We start from the raw sequence: 7775 nt of genomic DNA on the forward strand, positions 1-7775 counted from the left end.
TCCCTTTTAACAATTCTAAATCTAAAACCTCAATTAATCTGTCTGTATTTGCCTGCCTGTCTTTTTATTTGTCTCGTTCTTTTTTCTCATCACTCCATCTGTCTCGTCTCCCGATCTTTATCTTACAACTCTGCCTGGAACTCCATTTATTTATTTCCATACGGTACTCCACTGTGAAACAGGATATGTTGTGCTGACTGAAGAACAGTGTGTTTGTGTGTGTACTCTGCTTGTTGATCAGTTCCAGCAGGGTGGTAGTACAGTTGTTCTCACTTTACTGTGATCAAACAGTAGTGACAGACACACTCCTGTGCACACACACACACACACACACACACACACACACACACACACACACACACACACACACACACACACACACACACACACACACACCTTATAATGCAGTGTGCTAATTAAATACTGTACTGTAGTGTTGTCATGATTGGGCTGGAGTCCATTCAGCACACTGTTTGCCATCAGGTCCTTACACATCAACTAGCACTGACAAAGACCAACAGAAATACTGCCTCACATCTTGGACAACAACTGACAGCTTTAGTCTAATCAAGCTGTAGTCTAAAGTTTTCCTATCTAAAAAAACAACAACAACAAACAAACCAAACTAGTCAACTAAAAATGCCACTGTGATTCTGATTTAACCATCTTGTCACATTTTCAGAATAAAGTTTTGCTCTGCTTTCCTGTGGAACGGTGTTGTCTTTCTTGTGGAAAAGAAAAGACACAAAAGAGACACTAAATGGGTGAAGTCAAACAGTTTGCTGCATCTGACGCTTACTTGACATTCTTAATTGGCCAAACCATAGACCACCGAACCATCATAAAAATAACAGTCAATGGTTGGCCATAAACAGCCCAATTGGTGACTCTCTACTTGGCATGCCAGGGCCCTAATAAGCCTATTTTTTTCTGATGGCCTATTGTTAAAAAAACAAAATTTTGCTTTTAATGGATCTAACAATTAAAATTAATCGTAATATATCCTGACACCTGGATTACATTGCAAACATTCAACAACCAGATAATCCAATCAGTATGACAGCAAAATAACAAATTAAGTCTAGGCAACGGCAGCTATAAATCACCTTTTAGTCCCTGAACCGCGTTGATTTTACAGCACATGGAGTTTGCCAAGTAGTCATGGAAATAAAGATTTTCATTCTTTCTGGGTAATTTATCTTTATAAATCTTTGAGCGTGTATTCTACAATGTTGGAAACTGTTTCTCTGACTGTCCCCTGACTAACTCTAATGGCACTTGATCACAACGCGAAGAATGTAGTCGACGGCCAACCAGCACATGCGTTCTGCATCGGCGTGGGAGGAAATAATTATCCATGCCAGCAGATGGCGGTAATCTATTCGTCATTCAAAAAAGGAAACCGGGAAACGGTTGGAATTGATACTAGTCTCACTTTGCCAGACCACCCACACACTGCAGAGCGGAGGAGGGTCTGGCTACTCCACACAGCATTCGGGGATGGGAAAAAAAACATGCTCTGGTTTATTGGCTTTTCTTTAAACCAATCACAATCCTCATGGGCGGTGCTAAACTCCGCTGCAAAATAGACGTGCAAGAGAAAAATCAGATTGGACAGATAGTCTAGCTAGCTGTCTCAATTTACCCTGCAGAGATCTGAGGAGCAGTCAACAATAGTCCTCATAAATCCACCAAATTTGAAATTTCAACACAAAGAAAGCGGAAGGAAACGGAAAATACATGCATCCGGCGGAATTTCCTGCGGCATTGGAGCAATCCCAGAAGTGGAACGTCAAGGATATGGACTAGTATGATACATAAAACAAAACAGTGTTTGCCTGAATCAGCCAGCACCAACCACGGTGCAGAGAGAGGAAGAGAGGTTTACGATCTTTAAATGAAGTTTCACAATTTTATGAGTATATTTTGTAATGTGTAGGTATGCAGTTCTTTTAAAGGATATGCTTATGTTAAAATAAAAATAACTATACACGTATTATGTATCTCGTTGTACGTTTGCCCTCTTAGGGAGATAATGTGCAAAAATTGATTTTAAAACCTCTGGTTTATTTTAGAAGGAATATTTGAACATCAATTGTGGCCAGTAGCCCTATGTGTATGGGCTGTGGCATCTAAGTGTTTTGAAGTCTCTAGTGAAATAACTCTCTATCTCAATAAGATGATTAGGTTTAAGTTTAAGTTATGTTTCCATCCATCTGTATTAAAGATGCTGCATGAAAACAAACAAATTGTTTGTTCAACAGCAGTAAAAGAGCGTAGCTATTTAAGTGTTCAGTCAGTGAACAGTGGTGTGGGAAAGTAGAAAGTCAGCTTGGTAATTGGAAAAGAAAAGCACGTGGTTAGTGAGTTACCTCAACAGCTCAGTGTGAACAGAGGAAATGGAAAAATAGACATGTTTGTTCTAATAGATGGTCTCTACACTGCGTATGTGTGTTTTAGTCCTTAGGTCACATTAGGTCAAAACAAAGAGCGGAAAAACACGTTGTAAGGTGCATGCACACCTTTGTCTCGACATTATCACATCTCACTCAATAATTAGAGAAAAGCAACAAATTTAAACGTCTACAAACATTTGTAACTTTTTTATTTTTACTAAGCACATTTATTATGTGTTTTAGTTAGTTATGTGTTATTTTTAGTGTTATAATATGACAAAACATATAATAACATTTTATGCCACTGCAGTAGCCTACATTTATTTCTGATTAAGTAAACATTTGAGCATTTCCAATGATGCCAAATAGACCATGATGTAATTACATACTACACCCAAATTACACCGCTGGAAATATATTAGAAAGAAGAATTAAGCATATATAGTCTATATCCTTGACGTTCCACTTCTGGGATTGCTCCGGTGCCGCAGGAAATTCTGCCGGATGCATGTCTTTTCGCCGATGTCTGTTTCCTTCCGCTTAGTTTGTGTTGGAACTGAGGACTATGGTTAACTGTTTTTATAGTAAACTGAGACAGCTAGCTAGACTATCTCACCAATCTGAGTTTTCTCTCGCACAACTTTTCAACGTACACCAAACACCAAAACAAGTTCCTTCCTGAGGTTATTTTGCAGCGACTCTGTTTGGAGCTTAGCTTAGACAATTGTGATTGGTTTAAAGAAATGGCAATAAACCAGAGCATGTTTTTCTCCCATCCCAGAATGCTCTGTGGACTAGCAAGAGACAGCTAGCTAGACTATCTCACCAATCTGAGTTTTCTCTCGCACAACTTTTCAACGTACACCAAACACCAAAACAAGTTCCTTCCTGAGGTTATTTTGCAGCGACTCTGTTTGGAGCTTAGCTTAGACAATTGTGATTGGTTTAAAGAAATGGCAATAAACCAGAGCATGTTTTTCTCCCATCCCAGAATGCTCTGTGGACTAGCAAGACCCTCCTTCGCAGCGCTGTGGAGGAAGGTCTAGCAAAGCAAGACTAGTTTTCTTTCTTGATTTCTTGAACTATCATGATGGCTAACAGCAAGGGCGTATCTTTGGGTTCAACATTGGTGGGGAGGGGGTTGTGATGTACTACCTAGGGAGGTCCCGGGACATTTCTGCATGTATTGAGAAAAGCGACAAAAACGTTGAAAAATTGTCAAAAAAAAAAGGCCAGTTTTGATTATTGTAAATTACGCCTACAGTATGCTTAACTAACAGCGCCTGAAACCCCTTTTCCGACAGCTAAATCGCAGTAATGTTTGAATTTCTCTGAAGCTCTCTTTATTCATTCTTCTCACAACTATTTCCGAGTGCAACACCATGAATGCTTTTAAAGGTCCAATGATATGCTGCTTTTTAGATTCTTTCATATAGACCTTAGTGGTCCCCTAATACTGTATCTGAAGTCTCTTTCTCGAAATTCAGCCTTGGTGCAGAATTACAGCCACTAGAGCCAGTCCCACAATGAGCTTTCCTTAAAGTGTTTACACACCAACCAGACGAGAAAAAGAGAAAAGCCAGTGGAAATGATCAGTGGCGTCCCAGAGGTCCAAAAAACTGCCTCGGGACACACTGAGGCAACACCGACATGAGAAGCGTAATACGTCTTCATAGCAGCAGGCGGCGCTACTCTGTATTGTTGCCCAAGAAATGACAACCGGCAGCTGATTGGACAAACGCGTCACATGGGTTTGTTTTCTCCGGAAATTCAAAGCCAGACTGTCATGGCGGCCGTTCAGAATACAATCTCATATTGTACTAAAATAGTTCACCGAAACGTGTTTCTGAAAACATTTTAAGCGAGAAATAGGCCATGCAGTTGCTGAATCTGTCTTCATTTCAGATCAAAAAAGCATTATAGATATAGTCGGAACATTGGACAATGTGGTCGCAAGACACATCGTACAAACTAGCTAGTTTCAAGCACACTGAAACCTTTAGTGTGATCTTGAGCAAAGTGACAGGAAATGAGGCAGTGCAGAAAAAGAGTAAACATACTTAGTCAACATATGCTTTAATTTGCAAATATTTTTCCATGGGCAGTTCTGACTGTTAATTTTTTGTAAATGCAAATTTCCGCAGTACCTGATTTACATGTGAAGACTCAGTTACACCTCACTTTTTACAAGTGTAAATGTATTTACACATGGAAAACACTGCACTTTATCAACCAAAACACAACCAAAAACCATGATACATGCAGGTTTTAAGTTTAAAATTACACATAGCAAGCATTCTGCAAAAGGATTTGTTGTCAAAATAGACTACAGAGGATGTACACTGAGGGAGGAGTCACCCAAAATGACCTGACATGTTCTCACCTGAAAAAACTGAATTCTGCTCTACGTTGCATCAAACCCAAATGTGAAATCCATTTCTCTCATTCTCTTGCTATATTTCTATAATCTTGTGTAGAACAAACCCCTACACATGTACATACTCATCAATATGTGGGGGAAATAAAACCCACCATAAACTACCTTAAAAAAAACACAAAACATGATATTTCAGAGGCAGGATGCTGATATTTAGATGAAAGAAGCAGAGACAGCAGAATGTGCACTCGGTGTTTCCCCCTGAAGAGGGTCTGGTGGGGTTTTAGTCCCGCAGAAAGAGAAACACCAAAAATATAACTGCAAAAATACTAAAATTACAGAGAGCTGGATGAAATTGTTATTAATAGGAATCACTCAATTTGTTTCACACTCAAAGTGTCAATATTACATTTGTGGGAACCAAACTTGTAATTGTATTTATTGTGTGAGCTATTAAGTAAACCAGCCAATAAGCATGTTTGCACTTATCTATAGTCCATGTAGATTGCATTCTCTGAAAATCATGATTGATTACCAACCATTACCTACATGGTTGTCTTTAAGACGTTATTAGTCACGCTTTCCCAGACCTTACTCCAAAGTGCTGCAAAGGAGGGTCTGGCTAGCCCACACACCATTCCGGGATGGGAGAAAAACATGCTCTTGTTTTGGCATTTCTTTAAACCAATCACAATCATCTTAGGCGGTGCTAAGCGCCGGACAGAGCCACGGTGCCGCTGCAAAATAGCCTCGGAAGGGGAACTTGTTTTGGTGGAAGATGTGTACGTTCAAAAGTTGTTTTAGTTGTGCAGAAAACTCAGATTGGACAGATGGTCTAGCTTGCTGTCTGGATTTACCCTGCAGAGATCTGATGAGCAGTTAACCATAGTCCTCATAAATCAACCAGAGTTTAAAATTCTAACACAAAGGAAGTGGAAGGTAACGGACATCCAGCCGAAAAGAGTGACAACCGGGAAAGAATTGCGGAGCAATCCCGGAAGAGGAACGTTGTGGATATAGACTAAGACATTATTAAATCAAATTAAACACCAATAATGCTGTTTTGTCATCTGTAGAACAAATGAGCATAGCTCTGCACAGGTCAGTGTGGAGGACTTGATCTTTTGTCAATAACTCATATCAAATGAATCGTCTGGATATGTGCAGACAGTGGGCTGCTTCCGTGTGGTATCGGTTTGCATAAATTGTGTGTTGATTTGATGTCAGACAGGTCAGTCATTTGCAGCAATCGGGCTACAAACTGGTACCAGTCTGCAAAGATGTTATCAGACAAAGAACGGGCATCTCATACCCCCTCTTACCCACCGCCACCACCTGCCAGTGCAAGCAGCAACTGAAAACCAGAATGCTCTTTCTGACCACACACCTCTGGTTAGCCACAAATACAACATTTCGGGACAGACAATTAATTATCCTGTGATAGGACAGAACAGCTGTGTAGAAACATACTCAGTCTTAATGAGTGGTAGGTTTGTAATATTTGGTATACAACAGCGATAGCCTCCCCTCCTGAATCTGTCCATGGTTCTGACATGTTCTTCAGCCACAGTGTAATTCGAACTTCTCAGAAAGCTGAGCAGAACAAAATTAAGTCTGCTGATTGAGCGTTAAGTTGCTGACACGCCACGCAGACGGCAAAAAACAATTGGCGACGGAGGCCGGCTGTCTTGTCACCTCACGTTGCCTGTGTCTTGGCCAAAAAGTTGCACTTGAACACACCGCAAAGACTGTAGTCGACGGCCATTGATGAGTATTTTTGTAACAAAGCGCTTACAACTCATTGTACTGCGGTCTTCGTCTTTTATAATTAGATCTAGTATATTTTTAATGTGTAACAAACCTGACACATGTAACCGGCGTGTTCCATCATGTTCCATGCCTGTATGTTTGTGTGTGTGTGTGTGTGTGTGTGTGTGTGTGTGTGTGTGTGTGTGTGTGTGTGTGTGTGTGGGTGTGTGTGTGTGTGTGTAAGTGTGTGTGAAGTTTCCATAGAGAACAGTGGGCTGACTCAAAATGAGAACTTAGGGTTTCCTTTACAAGCCTGAGAGACAGAAGACGAGTGGAAAACTGGTTTTAAAAAACACACACACACACACATACACAAATATTCTACAAAACCATACTAACATATATAAACACACAACAAAAACCCCCTGAAAAAACAACATTCTGTACACACACACACACACACACACACACACACACACACACACACAGAGATGGACACATGCATATCGTACACTATGAAACATAACATTACACCCACCTGCCAGCATGCATACCTTTGTTAAAAAGGTACCGTTCAGAAGCAAACTGCTTCAGGGCAAATATGCGAACACACAGGGGGCTAAATAAACAACATGATCGCCACAAGAGGTCAAAGATCAAAACTTACATTATAACGCAGAAACACCATACAGGAGTTATGCGTCACACTGCATCAAAAAACTATTTGTGATTTGTGTGTTTAAAAAAAGCTTATATGTAATAAAGAAAACGTTTTTTTTTTCTTTTTTCTCATACATAAATCCCCAAAAACTTTTTTGCTTTTTTAGATTTGTAGGCAGCACATTGACCAAACATTTTGATAATAAAAACAGCAGAATACACCATGACAAAAGAATAATTGATAAAAATGTATTACGTGTCAAAAAACATCAGCATGAATACACAGTAAATATACACTGTTCATCTGTGTAATTGAGAACTTCCATCAACATGTAGGGTGAAACATTCTTCAGTGTACGTTTTACAGTTTGAGTTGGGTTACCATCATTCTGTTAAGTACAGTTTCTACGTCTGTAGTTATGATTAAATCTCTTGTGGTGGAAATAAAACCGCAGGCGAGAAAAGGCAACAGCATGCAAGACAAAGAAATCTGCCACAACAAGCAGCACACCTTTTATTTCTTTTTGTGTTTCTTTTCGTTTGTTTTTCCATCTGTGTTGTTTGTTGTTCCCTGTGAGATTTTAATATTTAAA

The sequence above is a fragment of the Perca flavescens genome, chromosome 17 (assembly GCF_004354835.1).
Source record: "Perca flavescens isolate YP-PL-M2 chromosome 17, PFLA_1.0, whole genome shotgun sequence".
Classification (NCBI taxonomy): domain Eukaryota; kingdom Metazoa; phylum Chordata; class Actinopteri; order Perciformes; family Percidae; genus Perca; species Perca flavescens.